The 22,076-nt window shown below is 43.3% G+C and overlaps 1 protein-coding gene across 7 annotated transcripts in view; it reads right to left on the reverse strand.

Moving 5' to 3' along the window:
* The window catches only part of TNRC6B (trinucleotide repeat containing adaptor 6B), a 201,436-nt gene extending 185,280 nt beyond the window's left edge, over positions 1 to 16,156 (reverse strand). For all 7 annotated transcript variants that reach the window (XM_060245405.1, XM_060245402.1, XM_060245403.1 and 4 more), the window contains exons 1-2: positions 15,653 to 16,156; positions 2,238 to 2,310 (exon numbers count right to left, since the gene is read on the reverse strand). The gene's annotated coding sequence lies outside the window, so the exon portion shown is untranslated. The remainder of the gene's footprint in view (positions 1 to 2,237; positions 2,311 to 15,652) is intronic.
* Positions 16,157 to 22,076: the final 5,920 nt, after the last annotated feature.

The following is a 22,076-nucleotide window of genomic DNA, read 5'->3' on the forward strand; positions in this document are numbered from 1 at the left end:
AGACTACTTTTACAAACTGGACTGTTAAAGCAAGAACCGGCAAAGTCAGAACTGGACTAAGCTTTATTTGACTTAATTGTCCCAACCCAGCTCGCTCTGGGTGATGCACATCAGAATACAAAGTGCATACATTTAAAACAATAAAAACATTCAAGCTAAAACATCTTATAACTCCCCAATGGTGTCTTATTAACTCTTCTGTTCCATCACGGGGGGGTGGGGGGTGGGGAGAGAGGGACTCAGCGGGGCAAAAAAATGAGGTGAGGTGCCAGCTCAGCTACCATCACTGTCCATTACTTGAAAGTCTTGACAGAACATCTCTGCCTTGCAGGTCTTGCGGAACTGCAGAAGATTGTAGAAGATAAATAACTTTCCCACTCTTTGAATAGCTGCCAAGCCTTCTGTTATGGACTGAAAGTCCTCTAGTTAGGTTTGATGCTAGTAGCTGATAGATTTCCCCCCTGGGTGTCCCCCCATCCAGCATCATGGTGCATTTGTGCATCTCCCAGGTTTTCTCCAATCCCTTCCAAATTGCATTTGCTGTAGAGTTCTGGGAAATATCTCAACATAGTTTTGATGGCTGCTATATGAATGGGAAATATTGGATTTTCCTGGTCTTGCCCATAGAGCAACCACTTTCGCTGATCCAGACACTGTGGCAGCCATTTTCTTCATCCCTCAACCAATTTATTCTGACTTCCCAGCTTTCCTAATAATAATAATAATAAATAATAATAATAATTCTAGCCCCTTTTGTTGCAAAGATGTGCCTTTCTCCTTGCATCTCTGCAACAAAAGGAGGATACAGACACCTTTTTAAAATAAAAGCTGGGAATTCAGAGGACCTGATTCACATATTGTCATGATGTTATAATGATGTGACACCATTCAACTTCTGATTTTAAAATACTAAAAGGGCTCTAGCAATGCAAGGAGACTAGGGAGAGAGAAAGTATGGCAAAACCTGACATAACAGAATCCCACTGCCACTAATTGCTATTAGCAATGGGGAAAACTCACAAGCAGGGCAGGTGCATGGGAGTAGGCCAAGCAGGCGGCAGCCTGGGGTACCCCCTGGCCTAGTGGCACCAAGAGGCACCCCCTGTCCTTACGCGCCATGCCCGCTGTGTTCCCAACCTTGCCAAGGCTGCCTGAGCCTCAGTGAAGTCGGGGGTGGCAGTGAGCATGCTCAGAGTCCAGCTCTAAGCACAACCGCTGTGTTCCCGACCTCGCTGACACTGCCCTAGCCTCAGTGAAGTTGGGGTGTGTGGCAGTGAGAGCACTCAGAGCCCTGCTCGGAGTGCGCCCACTGCCATCCAGGTGTGGCTCAGCCTGCTTCAGAGGGAGCCAGGAAGAGGTCTTTCCAGTTCCCTTTGAAGTGGGAGTAGGCTGGGCCAAGCACTCGCGCTTCACACACCCCAATAACATCACTTCTGGTTATTGGAACAGACCACACGGGGGGGGGAAGGGAGCAGGGTTCGGTCTGGGCCGCTAGAACCTCTAGCACCGGGCCTGCTCACAAGCCAGTATCTTTCTTCTTCTTTGGGGGTGGGGGAATTTTTAATATATATTTTTGTATCTGCATCTGAAAGTCATGTTGACCTCTAGCAACTGACCCCTACTATGAGCTTGGAGGATATTCAGAGAGCTGGCTTAATAGAGCCTGCCCCTGTCCTCCCAACTGGATATTTCAAGGAAGTCTCCCATCCACCTTGCTTAGCTTCTGAAATCTATGAGACTGGGCTTGCCTGTACTATCCAGATCAGGGAACCAGGCTTCATGAGGAAAATACCAATGCCAGGTATTGTAGACTCCCACAAAAATGCATACAATTTTCTCCACAACTATATGACTATGGTACAATTTGGCCTTTTCAGCTGAAAAGCAAGATACTTTGAAGTTTTAACTGGAATACCACTGCAAAATTCCATGAACAGAGCTATCTGCATATATGAAATCTGAATACAGTCATCCAGATTATCAGAAAAGAACTGGAAGGCCAACATAAATTGCATACCAACAGGCACCTTTAAACCATCTTCAGGTAGCGCTTCCTCTGAATTTTTTAAAAAATTTAGTATAGGTTTAGTATAGAAATTAATCACTTCTGTATAAAATCATGACTATAATATCCCTTACAAGAGCCAATGACAGTAAAATGTGAGTACATGTTTATTTTCTCTTCACCCTCAACTCCCTTTCCTACTTAGAAAGAGAAATTATGCTTCAGTGCTTACCCTGACAGCTTCTTAGGGCTACTGAAGCCCAAAAGGATCCAGCCTGGCTACATTCAGTGCATAAGTCAAATCCCTGTGTAAAAAGAAAGAGAAGTGTGTTAGTGTTCAAAAAGTACAAGCATAACTTTGAAACTAAGCAAGCCTTCGAGGGTCCTCTCCAAGAGGAAGACAATGCAGGTAATCTTATTTTTTTGCAATCGGTGTCTTTGCATCTGGAAGAGACCACAAGAATCTTGAACAGCAAACCAACATGATTACACATGCTGTTTTAGAACTGCAATTGATAGAAACATTGCATTACTACATTATCTCACAGATTTGCTTAATAAAGTAACAGCCACAATGCATTTTACCCATTAAAATCAAACAGTTCCTCAATAATAATAATAATAATAAAATTTTATTTATATCCCGCCCTCCCTGCCAAAGCGGGCTCAGAGCGGCTAACAACATTTTCATAAAATTATACAAAGTTTAAAAACACATTAACTTTAAAACGTTCCAGTTAACTAAATACAATACAAATTTCCAGGTGCTAATTCCATTTATAAATGATAGTAGCGAAAGTCACCCAACAGCAGTCTCTCAGTCAACAAAGGCCATCCTGAAAAGGGTGGTCTTGCAGGCCCTGTGGAACTGGTCAAGGCACCACAGGGCTCACACTTCTTCCAGGAGCTGGTTCCATAGGTGTGGAGCTGTGATGGAGAAGGCCTGTGTACGAGTGTTTTGAAGTTTGGCCTCCTTTGGTCCAGGGATAGTCAGCTTGTTCTTCCCTGCTGACCTCAGTGCTCTCTGGGGTTCGTATGGGGAGAGACGGTCCCTTAGGTAGGCAGGTCCTCGGCCATATAGGGCTTTAAAGGTAATAACCAGCACTTTGTAACGAACCTGGTAAGTAACTGGCAACCAGTGCAGTTCGTGTAGCCCCGGCTGTATGTGCTCCCATTTCGGGAGCCCCAGTATCAGCCTAGCCGCTGCGTTCTGCACCAGTATCAATCAAATACTAAATTACACCCCACAACACCTAATCAGCAAAAAAAAAAAGGAGAAAAAAAAGTGAAATGTGGGAAGCAGAAAAGCCATGGTGGCAGCCACTGGCATATAATTCAGCAGCCTGACATTAATGAAAAACCATGAATCAAGCTGTGTTTTAAGTTATTCCATCCAAGAAGCTATGCTGAGACATATTTCATATCAGTTCCCAAAGGGTGGCTTGCTGTAGAGACCCTATGTTTCAGACAAAGAAAAAATGCAGTTTGAATTTACTGGCCCATGCAGGGCAACCTTATAAGATTGTGAATGTAACACTTATCTGTTATTAATTTGATTTATAAAGCACTCTTCTCCTGGAGGGCTCAGGGTTGTATACAGTACCAGTTAAAACATAAAATAAATTAAATCATACATACTAATGGTCAATCAGCTAACAGAATAAAAGCATTAAAATACAATCTAAATCATCAACGGCATTCAGTATATCTCTTTCTCCCTCCATGGGGGGCAGATCATGGGCAAAGCACGATGGAGGTTGCTGTCCTCAACCATAAGCCCAGCAGAACAACTCTGTTTTTCACACCCTGTTGAACCATACTAAATCCAGCAGGGCCCAAATGTCACCAGGTAAAAACTTTCATCAGGCAGGAGCTAGTGCCGAAAAGGCCCTCTGATTGAGGCTGGCTGGACATCTTTGGAGGCAGGGATCACCAGTATGTGTGGGAGATGTCAATTAGTAATTAAGGAATGTACTTTAGTGGCCAGAACATACAACAGAGTTCACAGACCTCACTTCAACTTTTCACACCAAACAATTTACCAGTCATTTTTAATGTCAGATTTTCTTCATCTATTAAACCCTTTGTATAGTTAACCCTTAAAAATAATACAGCTGTACCAGCACAGCAATATTTTGAGGAAAACAGATTTCTGAACTATAAAGACAGAAACGGAAGAGCCAGAGCACTTTCAGTGTATATGTGCTCCGACCTGAGATAACTGCACTGTGTTCTAGTGTACTATTAGTAGTTTCTCTAATTACCATCAGTTTAGATGTTCATTTACACCGTTATATCAAGCTCATGAGGAACATGTCAAAAAAGTGGCACCTAAGAACCAAAGTCTCCAGCTTCTATGATTACAGAGAAAAAATTGAAATGTTTATGGGAAAAAATGCCTGGAAATGTTCCTTCCTGCTGTGTGGCAAAATTGAAATATATTGACCAGATTGGCAAAGATAGGGGGAAAGGTGTCCAATTAAGGACATACCCTTACATAATGCCCAAGAGTATTTATTAAAGGTAGCTGCTATTTTCTGGGCAAAGACATAGCAATCCTACTTACTACCATTATATATATTTTCCAGCTCTCCCATTGGCTGTAATGTGCACCCCACCAGTCACTGGTCCATCAACTGCCACTCAATGTTTCACTGGTTGAATCCACTCCTCTCTCCCACCCGCTGTCACTTGCCCACTCTCTGTAACATTTGGGGGAAAAAAGAGGTGCTGACAGTGGGGAGATGGCGAAGAAACAGGGAATGACGGTGATAATACAACTAGATGGCAAGGCCTGGCCAGTAGCATTTCCTCAGAGGCCATGGCAGCCACATCTTTCCTATCACTCCTTTCCTCACCGCCCCCTCAGCCTTGCCCCAAAATAGACAAAGACTGGGTCACTGGGGAAGCTGCTAGGCAGTGGCTGTTGCTAGGCGATCAAGCTTGGTTCTGTCAGTAAAGGGAGAGGCCTCAGCTGAATATAATGCCATAGAGTCCATACTCCAAAGCAGTTATTTTTTCCATGGAGAGAGAGATCTATTGTCTGTAGTTCAGTTGTGATACCAGGAGATCTTCAGGCTCCACCTAAAGGTTGGCTACCCTAAGCCTGGCAGTTTGCTACTTTTCAGCAGCAGCCCCCCTATGACAGGCAGTGTGGCATAGGAGTTAGCGCTTCAGAGGAGGGTCCACCAAACCCAGGTTCTTGATATGGAAGCTGCCTGAGTGATTTTGAACCAATCACAAATTTTCAGCCTAACCTACCTCACGGGGTTGTTGTGCAGATCAAAAGGGGGAGAGGAGAATCATGTAAGCTGCTTTAGTCTTCACTGCAGAGAAAGACCATACTTTTCTTAGGCAGAGGCTGCAGGGAGGGGGGGAGATGGAAAGCTGAAGTCAGACCAATTCCCCTACAGAAAACAGCCACCTTGAGGAGCATACTCTATGGTATGCCATAATACAACCATATCAGGCCAAAAAACCCATATCACACCACAAGCTCATGCTAATGCTAAATGCCACAAGGCTGAATATGACAAGAAAAGGCAGCAACAATGCACTGTAAATAAAAGGAATGCTGAGCTACAGCACCTCAGTGACCATCATCATACCCACCCCGAACCCTCCATAATTATTCTTTCTTCTCTCCATTCTGGGCCTTTAAGTCACCACAGATACACACACAAACACACACCGGGGGGGGCAGTTTCTGTTTCAGCTGCAGAGTAGGTGGAAAGACAGTAAGGGTGGTGGAGTGAGTGAATGCAGAGGGTTGGGGGTGGGAGAGAAGATAGCAAGGGGGGGTGAGTGAAGTCCAAGAGATGGTGGGTGGGGAAGACAGCAAGGGTGGGGGTGACTGAATGTCATGGGTGGAGGGGAGCAGTGAAGTGCCAAGGTGGCAATGGTAGTTGAGAGGAACAGGTGATTGGGGGTGGGTAGTAGTTGGTAGGGGAGTGGGAAGACACCAAGATTGGGGGGGGGGGAGTGAATACCTTCACTTGGGTGGGTGGGAAGACAGCAAAGATGGGGGGCACTCTGCTAGAGTCTCTTTCTAGAGTCCAATATATTTTCCCCAACAGGCCTGATTCCTAGTTCCCCAAGAATTTCACTAAATCCAACTGCAGAACCAAATTCAAAATATCATACATGTATATGAAGTCATCAGCTGATTTCAAAATTTGTCATAGTTAGTTTGAAAAATTCAATGAGGAACAGGGAACATAAAGTTAACTTATGTGCCAAATCCAAGTACACAAAACTTTATGAATACACAGTAGAGATTTGAAGAATATCAGGCACTAATTAATCCAGGAAAACGGCACTTCATAAGGTAATGCAAGCCAAAGCCAGGTAGGCCTCTGACACTAAAGCCAATTATGTATAACAATATTTTTGTATTGAAACATCAAAATTTTCCAGTATAAAAATCTTTGAATAAAAATCCTGAGTTGGATCCACAAACATCTTTCCCATGTTCACCCACCCACCTGTCCTTTCCAACCCTGAGAAACCTATTTTTTGTGCAGTTGACACTGCTGGGAAAAAAAATAATGATGGAAAGATCTATCATGTCCACACTAAGGATGGGCATGGATTGAAGCACAAATCACAATTCATGCCTAAAATAGCTGATTCATGGTTTGTTCCGAATCAGTTTAGGTACTTGCACTATGCAGGACTCACAAAATGAAGTGGTTTGTTTTTGGGGAGGTTTGTCTGTGTCATTATCAATGGGGGATCTTCCTCACATGCCACAATGTGATGACATCACCAGGAAGTGATGCTACCATGCCAGGCATGTCACCCCAGCAAATGTGAATGGTGTGATAGCATCACTTCCAGGTGATGTCATCACACTGAGCATGTTTGCTGCACACCAGCACTTTCCAGCCCTCCCAAACCAAATGAACCACAATTTGTACAGAACATTTTTTAAAAACATAAAATGAAATGAACCACCAAATTGGGCAAACCAACGGACCATAAAATGAAACCACCATTTTTGCGTTTCATATCCATTGCTACTCCACACACATGGAGGAGGGATGGTGGCTCAGTGGTAGATCATCTGCTTGGGAAGCAGAAGGTCCCAAGTTCAATCCCTGGCATCTCCAAAAAAGGGTCCAGGCAAATAGGTGTGAAAAACCTCAGCTTGAGACCCTGGAGAGCCTCTGCCAGTCTGAGAAGACAATACTGACTTTGATGGACCAAAGGTCTGATTCAGTATAAGGCAGCTTCATATGTTCATGTTCATGGATCTCCGGACCAGCACACTGTAATGCAAAAACCACTGTAAGAATTTTCATTACCTTCTCAAAATGTATATAGTCCAAGTATAAACTGAACAAGAAATAAAAGAATGATTGGAAGTGGAGGAAATATTTGAGGCTTGTTATTTTGTATGGCTTTTCACTTGTATTGTTTTAATTATTACTGTAAGCTACCTTGAGTCAAAAAGAATGTCAAGGCATAAATATTTTAATATATAAACAAGGTGGAGGCCAGTAGAACACAAAGCAGAACAGCTTCTAAGCACTCTCCGACATATTTGAAATGTTGGGGGACGGAGCTAGTGTTTCAGAGGAGACTGACTTGCGCATATTGAAGATGGTAAATTTATCCCTAGCAAATAAGGTAAAAACCTGAAGGCTCTCTTGAACTCAGCCAATCTTGTGAGACAGGGTGACATAGTTGCTAGGAGTCGTTTCTATCACCTGCACTTGGGATTTTTTAAATCATTTGTCCTCTGGTCAACTGGCCAGCCATAATTATGTTTCTGTAACTTCTCAGGTGGACTACTATAACACTCTACACATGGGGCTACACTCGAAGACAGCTGAGAAGCTTCATTTCATGCAAACTCTGGCAGCCTGCCTGCTGGTGTTAATTTGCATATGCATCTTAGCAAAATATCTGGGCACAATTTAAAGTGTTAGATTTTATTTTTAAAGCTCTGCCCAACATGCCTGAAGGACTGCTTTTCCTCAATATGAGCCCATGAGCCAACTTAAATCTCCCAACACAGTCTTTGACATTTCTTTCTATATAGCACTTCCAGTTTGTTGCAGCTAGGATCTGTACTATAACAGATGAAGCACCCACCATGCATAGTCTGGAGCAGATCTGAAAGCAACAATGATTGTTCCTCACAAAGATGCAACACTTGTCTTCCGAAAAGCATTCAGTGGTTACTGTTACCTAGTGGTGTTTAAAGTGGCCTACAGTAAATTGCATAAACAGAGGGGAAAAAATAGGCTAAATAAAATCATACCAGGAATTCTCACAGCTACTCTACAAGAAAAAACACGATTATCTCAATACTGCAGGTAGCAAGTAAATTTATGGCAGAGATAGGATCTGAGCCAACATCCCTCTAAATAAGACCTCATTTTCAGCTACTATGGTACATCAGTCCTCAGTTTTTAGCTCATGACAAAAAAAAAATCTAAGTCAGGGCAGAACTAACTTCAGGGAAAGGCAGGGGAGATGCAACCAAAGTGCTATTCTAAATTAGAAGCTGGAACCCTTAGAATTGGTTGCATGCATGAGTCATTAACTGCTTGGCAAATTGCTTATCATAAAGTAAAGGAAGCAAATCACAATATTTAACTATTATTACAGCCACACCAACTACAAGTCAGTTACAATCAACTGATTTTTTCCTTGTGAGGTATCACAGAAATGTATTATACGATACACAGAGAGGGTCCACAAGGAGTTGCGGGGGGATTCCGTTTTTCCTTCCTCCACTATTTGTTTCCTTTTCTTGAAAGCCCCCATATCCTTTTCCCCAATCCCTCCTTTTTTCTCTCTGTCCTACCCACCAGTCAACCTATCTGTAATTGCTTCAGCTTTCCCTAATTCCCTTCCCCTGGCAGCCTCTCCGTAGAAAAACTCTGGCTGAGTTGTGCAGTGCCAGTTGAGCATGGCCCAGTTGTGTTGTAGGGAACCTGCAAGAACTTGCAGGGGAAACCTCACTTTTTACCAGTATTCCTCATTTCCCCTTTTTCCTCTTCTTGGCAGTCCCCATGTCCTCACCTTTCCCAGCTTTCTTCTCTCCTTTCTATTCAACAACCAACCTTCTATTCAACAACCAACCTGCACCCCTATCTTCAGCTATATTTGTTTTCTTCATTTATATGTCACTTTTATACCCAATGAGGAACCTAAGTAGCTTACATCATTCTCCTTCATTTTATTCTCAAAACAGCCCTGTGAAGTACATCAGGTTGAAAGTCTGCAATTGGTCTTAAATTACCCATTGAGCTTCCACAGTAGAGTGGGAATTCAAACCTGAGTCTCCCAAATCCTAATCTGAAACTCTAACCACTATGCTGGCTATCATGGGCTGGCTTCTATTAAATAACAAGCAGCCAGCCCTAGGTAAGTCATTCAAGTCTTGTGATAGCAAGTGGCTTGGTGGCTACAGCTGGGTAGCCCCAATGAGTTCTTCATCAAAACAGCCCTGAAAAAAGCTTCCCTCCATTTTTCCTGACAGAAACCAAGGCTTCAAGGGCAGGCAATATAGCTGTGGATACCTAGCCAACAGCCACTGATGGTATTTATTTCTTAAAACTACAGGTTCTGCTCCAATTATTTTGAGAAGTTAACCCCCTTTGTTGAGATTTCAGATTTTTCTGCAAACCTGGGGCTTTTCTTATGTTTGTAGAAAGATCTATTATGTTTGTTCATGGCTTCAATTTTCAGATTTAAGTATCCAGATGGAGCCATGCTGATATTTACCCAATGGAGGGGAAAAACTCAATACAGGTTTTCTACTAGTGGGAAGTTGTACAATACTGCAACTATAATGAAGTTATTCAACAACATCACAAGACTCAATCTAATTTAAATGTAGTTCTGAAAGGGGGACCCAGAAAAAGCACCAAGAGGCATTTAGGTAGAATATCAACACATATTAGATATTCAGGTTCTGAAAAAACTCTAGTTTCCAAGCTGAACTGTGAATATGAATTTATATGAACAAAAAAACAACAACTTATATATATGCACACTGTGCCTCTACATTTGTTTCAAAAAGTGCAATTACATATTTTTTTTTTACTAGGAAAACAGTGTTACAGAGAAAGAGCAATTGGATTTATTGGAAACAAATCAGAAATTAAATATGTGTAAGAAAACCATGAGCCCTAATCTAGAAATCCCAGGCTAGCCTGGTCTCATCAGATCTCAGAAGCTAAGCAGAGTCAGCCCTGGCTAGTATTTGGATGGGAGACCACCGAGGAATACCAAGGTCATGATGCTGTGGCAGGCAATGGTAAGCCACCTCTGAATGTCTCTTGCCTTAAAAATCCTACAGGCTTGCCATAAATCAGCTATGACTTGATGGCACTTTCCACCACCATCACCAGGAAAAGCAGGATATAATTGTTAGGCTTTCAAAATGCTTTTAAGTATTAACTAAAAGCATTAACTAAAGAGGCATTTCAATCTCAGAGTTATATACTGCACAGGAAATAATTTGTTGTTTGTGTCAAACATGCAGTTGGAATGGAGCTCAGACACATCAAAAAGACTGCAGGAGTGATTTTCAGTGTTTCCATCTCATAGCACTGAAAGTTCTGGAATGATACAATAAGCATTGTTCCAGATCGTGGCTTCACAGCACATATACATCAAGTGAAAATGAAGAGCACTGCTTTTTGGTGGCAATCCTTTTAATTTCCTGCTTTGGAAAAGAAGTGAAGTCATACCACATCAATTAATTCAGTTTCCTTCACCACTGCAGTGCAGTCTATATACAAACTTATTGAGTGGCATGAAGCAAGTATACAGACTTTTTGATCTGTGAGCTCTCCTTTTCTAGCAAGTAGCTGATGTTCCCACAGAAGACCCTCCAACATGATTGCTCAGTGGGATTTGGTATGTAGGACATGGTGTCACACCAAGTCAATACTAGAGACGGTAGCAATACTGTTGCCAAGTTATCTGGTAGTTAGTTGAATACTTCATTTATGGAAATACAATGCCTTTTATGTAACATTCCCATTATCCAAAGGTCTCTACACAAGGAAAAATACTAAAGATACCATTCTCTCTTGCAGACACAACTGTATTGAATTGACTCTCTCTAACATAAAACTTTCCAGAGAACAGCAAGGAGAGATAAGGAGACTTTCCTGAAGGAATAATGCAAAGCAATAGAGGAAAATAATAAAATGGGAAGGACAAGAGATCTCTTCAAGAAAATTGGAGAAATCAAGGGAACGTTTCGTGCAAAGATGGCCATGATAAAGGACAAAAATGGTAGGGATCTAACAGAAGCAGAAGAGATCAGGAAGAGGTGGCAAGAATACACAGAAGAATTATACAAGAAGGATCTCAATGTTCCGGACAACCATGACAGTGAAAATGAGGACCTTGAGCCAGACATCCTGGAGTGTTTAGTCAAATGGGCTTTAGAAAGCATTACTAACAAAGCAAGCGGAGATGATGGTATCCCAGTTGAGCTATTCAAAGTCTTAAAAGATGCTGCTGCTAAAGTGATGCACACATTATGTCAACAAATTTGGAAAACGCAACAGTGGCCACAGGATTGGAAAAGATCACTTTATATTCCAATTCCAAAGAAGGGTAATATCAAGGAATGTTCAAACTGTCGCACCATTGCACTCATTTCACATGCCAGCAAGGTCATGTTAAAGATCCTACAAGCTAGGCTTCAGCAGTATGTCCATCGGGAACTACCAGAAGTTCAAGCTGGGTTTTGGAGAGGTAGAGGAACTAGAGATCAAATTGCCAACATTCGATGGATTATGGAGAAAGCACAGGAGTATCAGAAAAGTGTCTATTTCTGATTCACTGGCTATGCTAAAGCCTTTAATTGTGTGGATCACAACAAACTGTGGAAAGTCCTTAAAGAGATGGGAGTACCAGACCTCCTCACATGTCTCCTGAGAAACCTGTATAAGGGTCAAGAAGCAACTGTCAGAACGGAATATGGAGCAACTGATTGGTTTAGAATAGGAAAAGGAGTTTGACAGGGATGTATATTGTCACCCTGCTTATTTAATTTATATGCATGAGGAATGCTGGCCTGGATGAAGCACAAACCGGAATTAAGATTGCCGGGAAAAACATCAACAACCTCAGATATGCAGATGATGCTACTCTAATGGCAGAAACTGAGGAGGACCTAAAGAACCTCATGTTGAGGGTGAAAGAGGAGAGCACTAACATAAGCTTGAAACTCAACATCAAAAAAACAAAGTTCATGGCATCTGGCCCCATCACACAATGGCAAACAGAAGGAGAAGACATGGAAGTAGTGACAGATTTCACATTTCTGGGATCCAAGATCACTGCAGATGGTAACTGTAGCCATGAAATTAAAAGACATTTGCTCCTTGGTAGGACAGCTATGGTGAACCTGGGCAGTATAATAAAAAGCAGAAACATCACCCTGCCAACAAAAGTCCATATAGTCAAAGCGATGGTATTTCCAGTAGTAATGTATGGCTGTGAGAGCTGGACCACAAGGAAGGCCAAGCACATGTGGTGCTGGAGAAGACTCCTGAGAGTCCCTTGGACTGCAAGAAGATCAAATCAGTCAGTCCTAAGGGAAATCAACACAGACTATTCCCTGGAAAGACAGATGCTGAAGCACAAATACTTTGGCCACCAAATGAGAAGGGAGCACTCACTGGAGAAGATCCTGATGCTAGGAAAGACAGAAGGCAAAAGAAGAAGGGGACGGCAAAAGATGAGATGGCTGGACAGCGTTACTGATGTAAGAAATACGAATTTGAGCAGACTTCGTAGGATGGTGGAAGACAGGAAGGCCTGCCGTGACTTTGTCCATGGGGTTGCAAAGATTCGGACTCGACTGTGCGACTGAACAACAAACATAAAACACCAATCTTGTCTCTGCCAGCTTGTGAGGTGGACCTGAGTAGATTTACATATCTTAGAACGATCCTACTCTTTTGATATCAGAAGATCTATCAGAAACAAGAATTTCCTTATAGCTTGGTATACTAGAAAGTAGTTCCTAAAACACAAACCTTGCAGGATGATCTTTATCATTCAAAGCCATGAGATTTGAGTAATGTTATGACCACAAACAACATGATTTGTTTTAGTAGCTTGTTTACTGGTTCTGTTTTTGATGGCTTTGGTTTATTGTTTTAGTTGTAAACTCCCTCAACCTGGTTTCCTGCCAGACAGCATATACATTTCTAAAATGTATTTCTAAATGGTCAACATTGAACCTGAGATTTTCTGCATGCAAAGCAGATTCTAGTCTACCACTAAGCAATAGTCTCTCAAATAATCCAGATATTAAAAACCAAATTACTGCCACTTAAACGGTATCCTAACACAATCACAAAACCATGCTCCTTTTGCAGTGCTTTTTGTAACTAAACACCCATAAAGCAACAAAATATGCCAATGCAAAATTGCTCATTTACACTATATCAGTAAAGTTCATTCTCAGTTTTTAAAATGGAGTATCATTCTGCATTTGAAATTGACAAAATAAAAATGTTTTTTTTTTAAATTAGAAGCAAAAAAAATCAGAAAATTATATTTGGATTGCCTAGCACAAAATCATGAAAGGTCAGAGCAATACTTCTACTACGTTCAAACAAAAACTGATATAATCTCAAATTCCCGATTGTTAGGGAAGGGACGGTGGCTCAGTGGTAGAGCATCTGCTTGGTGAGCAGAAGATCCCAGGTTCAATCCCCTGCATCTCCAACTAAAAAGTAGGTGTGAAAAACCTCATTTTGAGACCTTGGAGAGCTGCTGCCAGTCTGAGTAGACAATACTGACTTTGATGGACCAAGGGTCTGATTCAGTATAAGGCATCTTCACATGTTCATATATGTTCATGTTCTGGAATAAAGCATGGAATAACTCCAAAAATAAAGAACATTTGTCCAAATTAGTGACAGTAACATTTCCCACAGAACCTACTAATCCTATACTCTGATGAAACCTACTAATCCTATACTCTGATGAAAACTGAAAAATTTCATCAATCCATAACAGGCAAGCTCTTTTAATGCTACTTTCAGTGTTATAGCAGCTGACACATAGAATGTAGCAATGTCAACCAACAGAGCTTAATTTCAACAGCTAGCATTGCCTCAGAATGAGTACTAAGAATAAAAACTACCCTAGCATTCTCAGTTATACTCCACACTTTACAGTATCTTCAATATTAGTAATCTCTGTACAAAGCATGAAAATGTGGTAATTTTATTCCAAGAATATGCGAATCTGAAATAATTTAAGAACAAACAATAGGTTAGGAATGGTGGCAAGACAGCCTGCTTTTCAACAACTACTTTTCAATGTGCCTGATGTAATGAACATCATCAAGAAAGACTACTCTGGAATAAGTTTTGTTAGTCCTTTAGGTACCTCTAGACTCCTGTTTTGTTTTTGCATTTTGATGATACCTTGTTCAGAATCCTACACAAGCAATACACAGAAAATATTAGAAATGAGAAAGAACATGAGCAACAGTCTATATTTTATTAGCTGGCAGACTGCTCACAGAAACAGCTGTTCATCACAGCACCAATCATCTTCACTGTCAAAGTGTGCTACTTTCCTCTTTCAACACCTTTTTACACACACACTAATTCTTCATAGTTTATCATCCTACATCAAAATAATCACTTGATTTTCCTGAACAAAGGCATCTCATTACTGCTTTTAAAGGGTGAATCTCCTCAATAGTTCTTCTAACCTAACGCTTCAAATATTATTATACAACGTGCAGAACGGGTTGTGCTAGAGACAGACACTAGAGTTTGCATGGGAACTAGAGTCCCGTTCGGGGAGGGGAAAGAAGCCAGTCGGTTATATTTATTTATATCCTTTAGGATCATTTTTCATACTGCATTCAAAGCGTTGGTAACTGCAGCAGCCAGCGCTACTATAAATAAGACTTTGCGCCAACACTCAGGGTACTTGGCAGTCTTCAATAGCAGTCAACGGTCTCCACTTCTTGCAAAACAGATCTAAAAATGGGGCGGGGGTGGGGTGTGTTTTAAGGGAGAAAAGATGAGAAGTCCTTGCCACCGCCGGGCAACTGAACTGAACGGTTTGGCGAACTAGCCAACAAATCACACCCTGCACCCTCCCCTCTAGAACTAAGATTGTGGGTGTGCTACGTAAAGAAGGTCACTGGCTCTCCGGGAAAAGGGAAGTCATCTCCTCCTCCTCCCCAATAACATTCGCACGCAACTCTCAACCAGGGGAGGATCTCCTCCCGACCCCCACTCCAAGCAGCGCGACTCATTCACCCGCAAAGCCCCTCAGAAGGGAAAGCGCCACTGCGCACGCGCATAAATGGAAGACACCCCCCCCAACCCCCTTCTCTCCGCCAAAGCTGTATTTTAGCGTTACAGCCTCAACCATGGAAATAACGCAAGAAAGGCGTTCCCCGAGGAACCCCTTGTCCCAAATGAAATCGTTTCAGTCCCTTCCAATAAGCAGAGCCGAGGGCCCAATTAGTCGAGGCTCCTGTGAGAGGATTTGCGCTCTGCCCACGGAGTGGGTGAGTGAGAAGAGATGGGAGCGTGCGTCGAGACAGAGAGGCCTTCTTAACGGTCTCAAGCTGTGAGCAGCTCAACACCTAGAGAGAGAGAGTCCGCGGCCTGCCTCACCACTCACCGACAAGGAGCCACGGCCGTCGCCTTTTCGCCCGCCGCCGTGCACAGGCGGAGCCCACCTCCTTTGTCGGTGACGCTGAACCGGGGCCCGCTCTTCCCGCCCGTTTTATTCGCCGGGGAAACTCAGCGAGGAGATGCTAACCTCCAGCCCACGGAAGGGGAGGGGGAAGAAAACACACCAAAAAATAAACTTCACTCGTCGCCGCCGTCTCACTCCCTGGAGGAGCACGAACCCAAACACACCGTGTCCCGCCCTCGACGCCGCTCATTGGGTGCCACTGCAATAACGGTACTATCAATTGGTCAAGATACATGACCGTCGAGAGACAACCTTCCTTTTTCATCCACTTCCTATTTTTCATTGGGTGACTCTTCAGCCATCTCAAGACCCACTAGGCATACGAGCTGCCTGTTAAATGAAGCACCGCCTCACAAGTTTATGATAATAATTGGACAACGTGTAAACCATGAGTCTCTATTGGTGAAAGCGTCTGCTTATGTTGCTCCTATCTTGCTCTGCTTTACTTGGACCTCCCCAACTCGCTTATCATTGGCTGAAAGCACAGTCTGTCAGAGCAAGGCATATATTTATCGCTCCCATGCTCTCCTCGTCTAAAATGGTTGGTTGATTATTTCGTCATTACACCGGCTAATCCCGCCCACCGAACTAGAACCGCCATAACAATCCGAAGAAAAATTATACCTTTCTAAATCCATTGAGGTCAAAGTACATGCGCCTGTAACGTTACAGAAAGAGCGCGCACAGTTTAAGCTTTAGAACTACTATAACTACCGATAGACAATCCCACAACCCTAAAAAGGCCCCTTGGCTTCGTCTCGTTTTTGCAAGTCATAAGCTCCATGTTGATATGCGTCCTGTAACTGACCGAGTACCACAGGATGACCACGATGTCACACATCTCTCAAGTACAACAACGCCGTTGGTCACAAAGCTTGATGCTAATAGGTCGGCTTTCACACAAATTGACGTCTGATTGGACAACATCATTGCGAACGTTAAAGCCTAAGAACAAGGATCCCCCTCCACCCCGCACTCTGGGAATAGCCCCAAGCGAGCAGAAATCAGGTTCGCGCAGCCGCTGTGCGACGTTTTCGTGAAAGCTCCGTCACGTGGGTGTTTGTGGTTGAGGCCTTCACGAGGCTCTTTACGCGTTCCACGTGACTGCGACCGCAAGAGGCCGTTAGGGGCGCTGGGATCCCTGACGCGCTGCTTCCCTTTGTGGCTCTTTGACGGAAAGGCGCCCGCTGGCCTCCCCGCCCCCATCGCGCTCACACCTGGCGCCAGCAAGACTTAGAACGTGTGATCCTCGATCTCCCTACGGGGTCGAGTTTGTATTACAGCAGGCGTTGTCCTGCGGTGTTTGTTGATCCCAACGTCCATGTGATTTATGTGTACAGGCTGGGATCAGCCGCTTCACGGTTGGCTAGCTATAGAAAAGCGGGGGGGGGGGGTGCAGACCCAGTAGCACCCACCTTTAATGCCAGCCTGCAAGGTGTTGACTTGTAATCTTCTAATGTACTCACTTCCTTTCTGCCTCAGGCAGCCCTTATCGTCAACATAGTGTATAAGTGTGGCAGCCAGGGTGGCATAATGGAAACTAGAAAATTTAATTTGAATTATTTAAATTAGATATCTTTGAACCGCAAACCAGTTATAAAGGTAGAAAGCAAGGAGGGAGTGCGGGCCATCTCGTGTTTTGGAGAGAGTGCTGCATGTATGATTCTCTACCATTGGGTGGAAATCATGGGTGTGTGCTCACTGCAGGAAGCTGGTGGCTCTCAGGGAGCAGGTTCCCTTAAGGGTAGGCAGCACTGGTGTGTGGGTGCTAGCACCAGGCCAGCACCCCAGGCAAGATGCAGCCCCTGCCTTGCAGCCTGCACTTTCCCTCCATGGCAAGCCTGGCAGCACTGCGCACGTCCTGCAACTCAGCGTGCGCCCACTGCCAGGCTGCTGTCACTCCACCTCCTAGTTTCCAGAGGCTTCTGGAAGCCGGGAGACCAAGCAATGGCGACCCAGCAGCAGCACTCTCTGAGGCACAGGATCCCCCCAGTTTTACAGGCTTCCCCCGCCCCCAGCCACCTGGCTGGTGGGGGGGGGGGGAAGCCACACCCCCACAGCCACCAGTTTCTCTAGATCTCCTGCAGGTTAAGAAACCTGCAAACAGGTCCTGTTTTAAAATGCCTCTGTGTGTGTGTGTGCTCCTTTAAAGTTGAGCAGGAAGCAGGAAGTACTTCATGGGGAAGGTTCAGAAGCAGAACCTCCGTTTGTTTTACTTTCATTTCACTGTAAGTAAGAGTGTGTGCCTGTGAGAGAGAGAGAGAGCAGAATAGCCCCTGTAATTGTCAGATGTCGTTGTGCAGGAGCCAGACAGTGAGAGAGAACTTTTCAGAAGTCTCTGTAGGGGAGGCAGTAATAGTGTGTGTGTGTCTGTGCTTGTTTTGCATTATTTTCAGAGTCTTTGAGGAGAGCTTGTTTGTCTGGGGGTAATTGCTGGCCCCACCCTCTGCTGTTGCTCTGGCTGTTGAGTCAGAGGTGGGTGGGGGCTTGAGCCTTTAATTTGCAAGGCTCATCCTAGCTCTTAGCCTGGGGGTCTAGCCTAGGGGCTTTGTAGAAAGGTGGGTAGTTACTCAAATGTAGTTTCAAGTGGCAGTTGGTAGTGAGATTTAAAGAGAAGTGACGATAAAGAAAATTTTGAAATTGCAGCAGTATGGCTGGTGAGGGAGCAGAGGCAGTGACGTGTAAAGACTGTGGGATGTTTGTGTTTCTACCTGAGAGTAACACGAATTACACTTGCAGCAAGTGTAAGTTAGTGGCCCTGCTGGAGGAAAAGATACAGGGACTGGAGGCACGATTGTTCATGCTGCAGTGTATAAAGGAAGATGAGGATTTTCTTGACAAAATGTATGAGGCGCTCTTGAAAGGACAAGAAGAGGGAGAGGAAACGGTATCTCAGCAATTAGAAGAGGACCCAACTCAGGAGGAGAGTTTCTAGAAAAATGTAACCCAAAAGAGAAAGAAAATCAGGAGATGCTTTGAGCCCCTGCTGCTTAGCAATAGGTTCCAGGATCTCCCCACAGTAACTGATTCTGAGCCATTGGAACAAGGGCTACTTCCCCAGCCTCCACGAAGCTTGAAGAAAGTTTCTCAGGATCCTGTGGATAAGAAGCCTAGAGCTTCAGCTCCCCAATATAGGAAGAGGAAGTTGGTGATGATTGGAGACTCCTTGCTCAGAGGGGTGGAGCCCAAAGTGTGCCGACTGGACTTGTCATCCCGAGAGGTCTGCTGTCTGCCAGGTGCACGCATCCAGCATGTGACAGAAAGCCTACAGATTACTGTCCTTTCGCTCTGATCCATGTTGGAACGAACAATATTGCCTGTCATAGCCCTGAACATATTAGAAAAGACTATGTGGCTCTTGGTCAGAAAGTGAAGGAGCTGGGTGCACAAGTTGTGTTCTGGTCAGTGCTTTCTGTTGAAGCCCATGGCTTAGGATGAGAAAGAAGAATACTTCAAGTAAATGACTGGCTACATTGATGGTGTAGCAGGAAAGATTCGGATTTCTGGACAATGGCTTACGCTTTTGAGATGGTGGTCTTCTATCGGGAGATGGTTTGCACCTTATGTCAGACACTGGAATACAACTACAGTATTGCTTAGCGTGACTGACTCTATTTTTCTTAGAGTTGATACTAACCATGAGAAAGCTTGCTGCATATCAAAGTAGAGGTCACAGAATGTTACTAACAGTTGTTGTGAACATTCCTTTTCCTGCAAACTAACAAAAGATACTTTCCTTTGAAGATAAGGGCCTCAGGGCTAGCAATTCAGCCATCCTTGTGAAGCAGCTAAACAAAGAGATAAGAGGAAGTACCCGTGTGAAAGTTAGCACCCCCTCCTGGCAATGTTTAGATGTGTGGGTTTTTGCATAGCAAAGCTTTGATTTAGAATTCTTTAAGTTATGTGCTCATGTGCAAAAATGTATCAGTTCCAATCTCTCTTCATTCAGATGTCATGAGTTCTCTAATAAAACTTATACTTTGTATCAAATCGAAGTCTGGTTGATCTGAAGTTCCATTGTCTGACACCTTATGGCGGTAGGGAAAAGGGTGTTTGGTAACAGCCTTGCTAACCTAATAAGGAGGGCTTTAAACTAAATTGTATGGGGGAGCAAGACAATAATTCAAAGCCTTGTATGATGCCAGAAACTGGGGATAAGAACATTAAAGATTTGCAAAGAGTGGTGCATACGCTAGGGAATGTTAACTTGCAGGCTTGTACAGAAACTAAACCCTCGGGATGCATGAAACGTGGATGCCGATGTCTCTACTCTAATGCACAGAGTATGGGAAACAAACAGGAGGAACTGGAAGTCCTAATAAAGGAAGGAGACTATGACATAATAGGCCTTACTGAAACTTGGTGGGATTACACTCACAACTGGAATATTAGGATTCAGGGGTACAACTTATTTAAAAGAGACAGGCAAATGAGAAAGGGCGGAGGCATAGCAGTATATGTGAAGGAGGAAATATGTGAGGAAATACTTGTGAGGAAATATGTGAATCTGAGCATGGCAGCTCAGTTGAGAGTCTTTGGGTAAAAATAAAAGAAGTAAGAAATAACAGTGATATTATTGTGGGGGTCTGCTATAGACCACCAAGTCAGGCAGAGGACTTGGATGAGATACTTCTACAGCAGATTGCAAAGTTCTCCAAGAGAAGGGATACAGTATCATGGGAGATTTCAATTACCCGAACATATGTTGGAAGTCCAACTCTGCTAAAAATGAAAAGTCAAATAGATTCTTGACTTGTCTTGCTGACGACTTCCTTTTCCAGAAAGTGAAGAAGGAAACAAGGAGATCTGCTATCTTGGATTTGATTCTCACCAACATGGAAGAATTGATTGAAGAAGTGGAAATAGTGGGCACCCTGGGCAGTAATGACAATGTGATTTTGGAATTTACAGTCTTAGGGAAGGGGAAAGCTTTACGTAGTCAGACTTATAGGTTGGACTTCAGAAAGGCAAACTTCGATAAACTTAGAACTATGCTGGGTAAAATTCCACGGTCAGAAATACTTAGGAGGAAGGGGGTTCAGGAGGGGTGGGAGTTTCTTAAAAGCGAAATACTGAAAGCGCAATCACAGACTATTCCTATGAGAAGAAAAAATGGAAAAGGCCTAAAGAAGCTGAAGTGGCTCCATGGACAGCTCTCTAAAGACTTGAGAAATAAAAAAGACTCCTTTAGGAATTGGAAGGAGGGCCTTATAACCAAGGATGAATATAAACAAATCACCAGTGCTTGTAGAGAATAAGTTAGGAAAGCTAAAGCTTAGTATGAGCTTAGGCTGGCCAAAGATGCTAAAAACAACAAAAAAGGGTTCTTTTCTTATGTCCAGAGTAAGAAAAAGAGCAAGGACATGGTAGACCCATTGCAAGGGCAAGAAAGTGAAATTGTAACAGGTAATGAAGAGAGGGCAGAACTGCTCAATTCCTACTTTTCCTCTGTCTTCTCTTCTGAGGGAAATGGTGCTCAACATGGCAAAAACAGAACATATAAGGAGAGTATGAAATTCCAACCTAGGATCAGCATAGGGTAGTACATAAACACCTAGTTTCTTTAAATGAAACTAAGTCTTCAGGGCCAGATGAATTGCATCCAAGGGTTCTAAAAGAGTTTGCGGATGTAATTTCTAAGCCTCTGGCTATTATTTTTGAGAATTCTTGGAGAACAGGAGAGGTGTTGGAAGATTGGAGGTGGGTGAATGTTTTCCCCATCTTCAAGAAGGGGAAAAAAGGTGATCCGGATAACTACCAACCCATCAGCTTGAAGTCTATACCTGGAAAAGTTTTAGAACAAATCATCAAACTGTCGGTCCTGGAACATTTAGAAAGAATGGATGGGATTACTAAGAGCCAGCATTGTTTTTTCAAGAACATGTCATGTCAGACTAACCTGATCTCTTTTTTTGAGAAAGTGACTACCTTGCTGGATCAGGGGAATGCTGTAGACATTATTTATCTTGATTTCAGTAAGGCTTTTGATAAAATTTCACATACTATCCTTGATGACAAGTTGGTAAAATGTTGTTTGGATCCTGTTACCATTAGGTGGATCTGTAACTGGTTGACAGATTGCACCCAAAGAGTGCTTGTGAATGGTTCCTCATCCTCTTGGAGAGGAGTGACAAGTGGGAGTACCTCAGGGATCTGTCCGGGGACCTGTTTTGTTCAACATCTTTATCAATGATTTGGATGAAGGAATAGAGGGAATGCTTATTAAATTTGCAGATGATACTAAATTGGGAGGGGTTGCAAACACAAAAGAAGACAGATACAGGATGACCTTGACAGGCTGGAAAACTGGGCAAAAATCAATAAAATGAATTTTAACAGGGATAAA

Source organism: Heteronotia binoei, chromosome 8, assembly GCF_032191835.1.
Source record: "Heteronotia binoei isolate CCM8104 ecotype False Entrance Well chromosome 8, APGP_CSIRO_Hbin_v1, whole genome shotgun sequence".
Classification (NCBI taxonomy): Eukaryota; Metazoa; Chordata; class Lepidosauria; order Squamata; family Gekkonidae; genus Heteronotia; species Heteronotia binoei.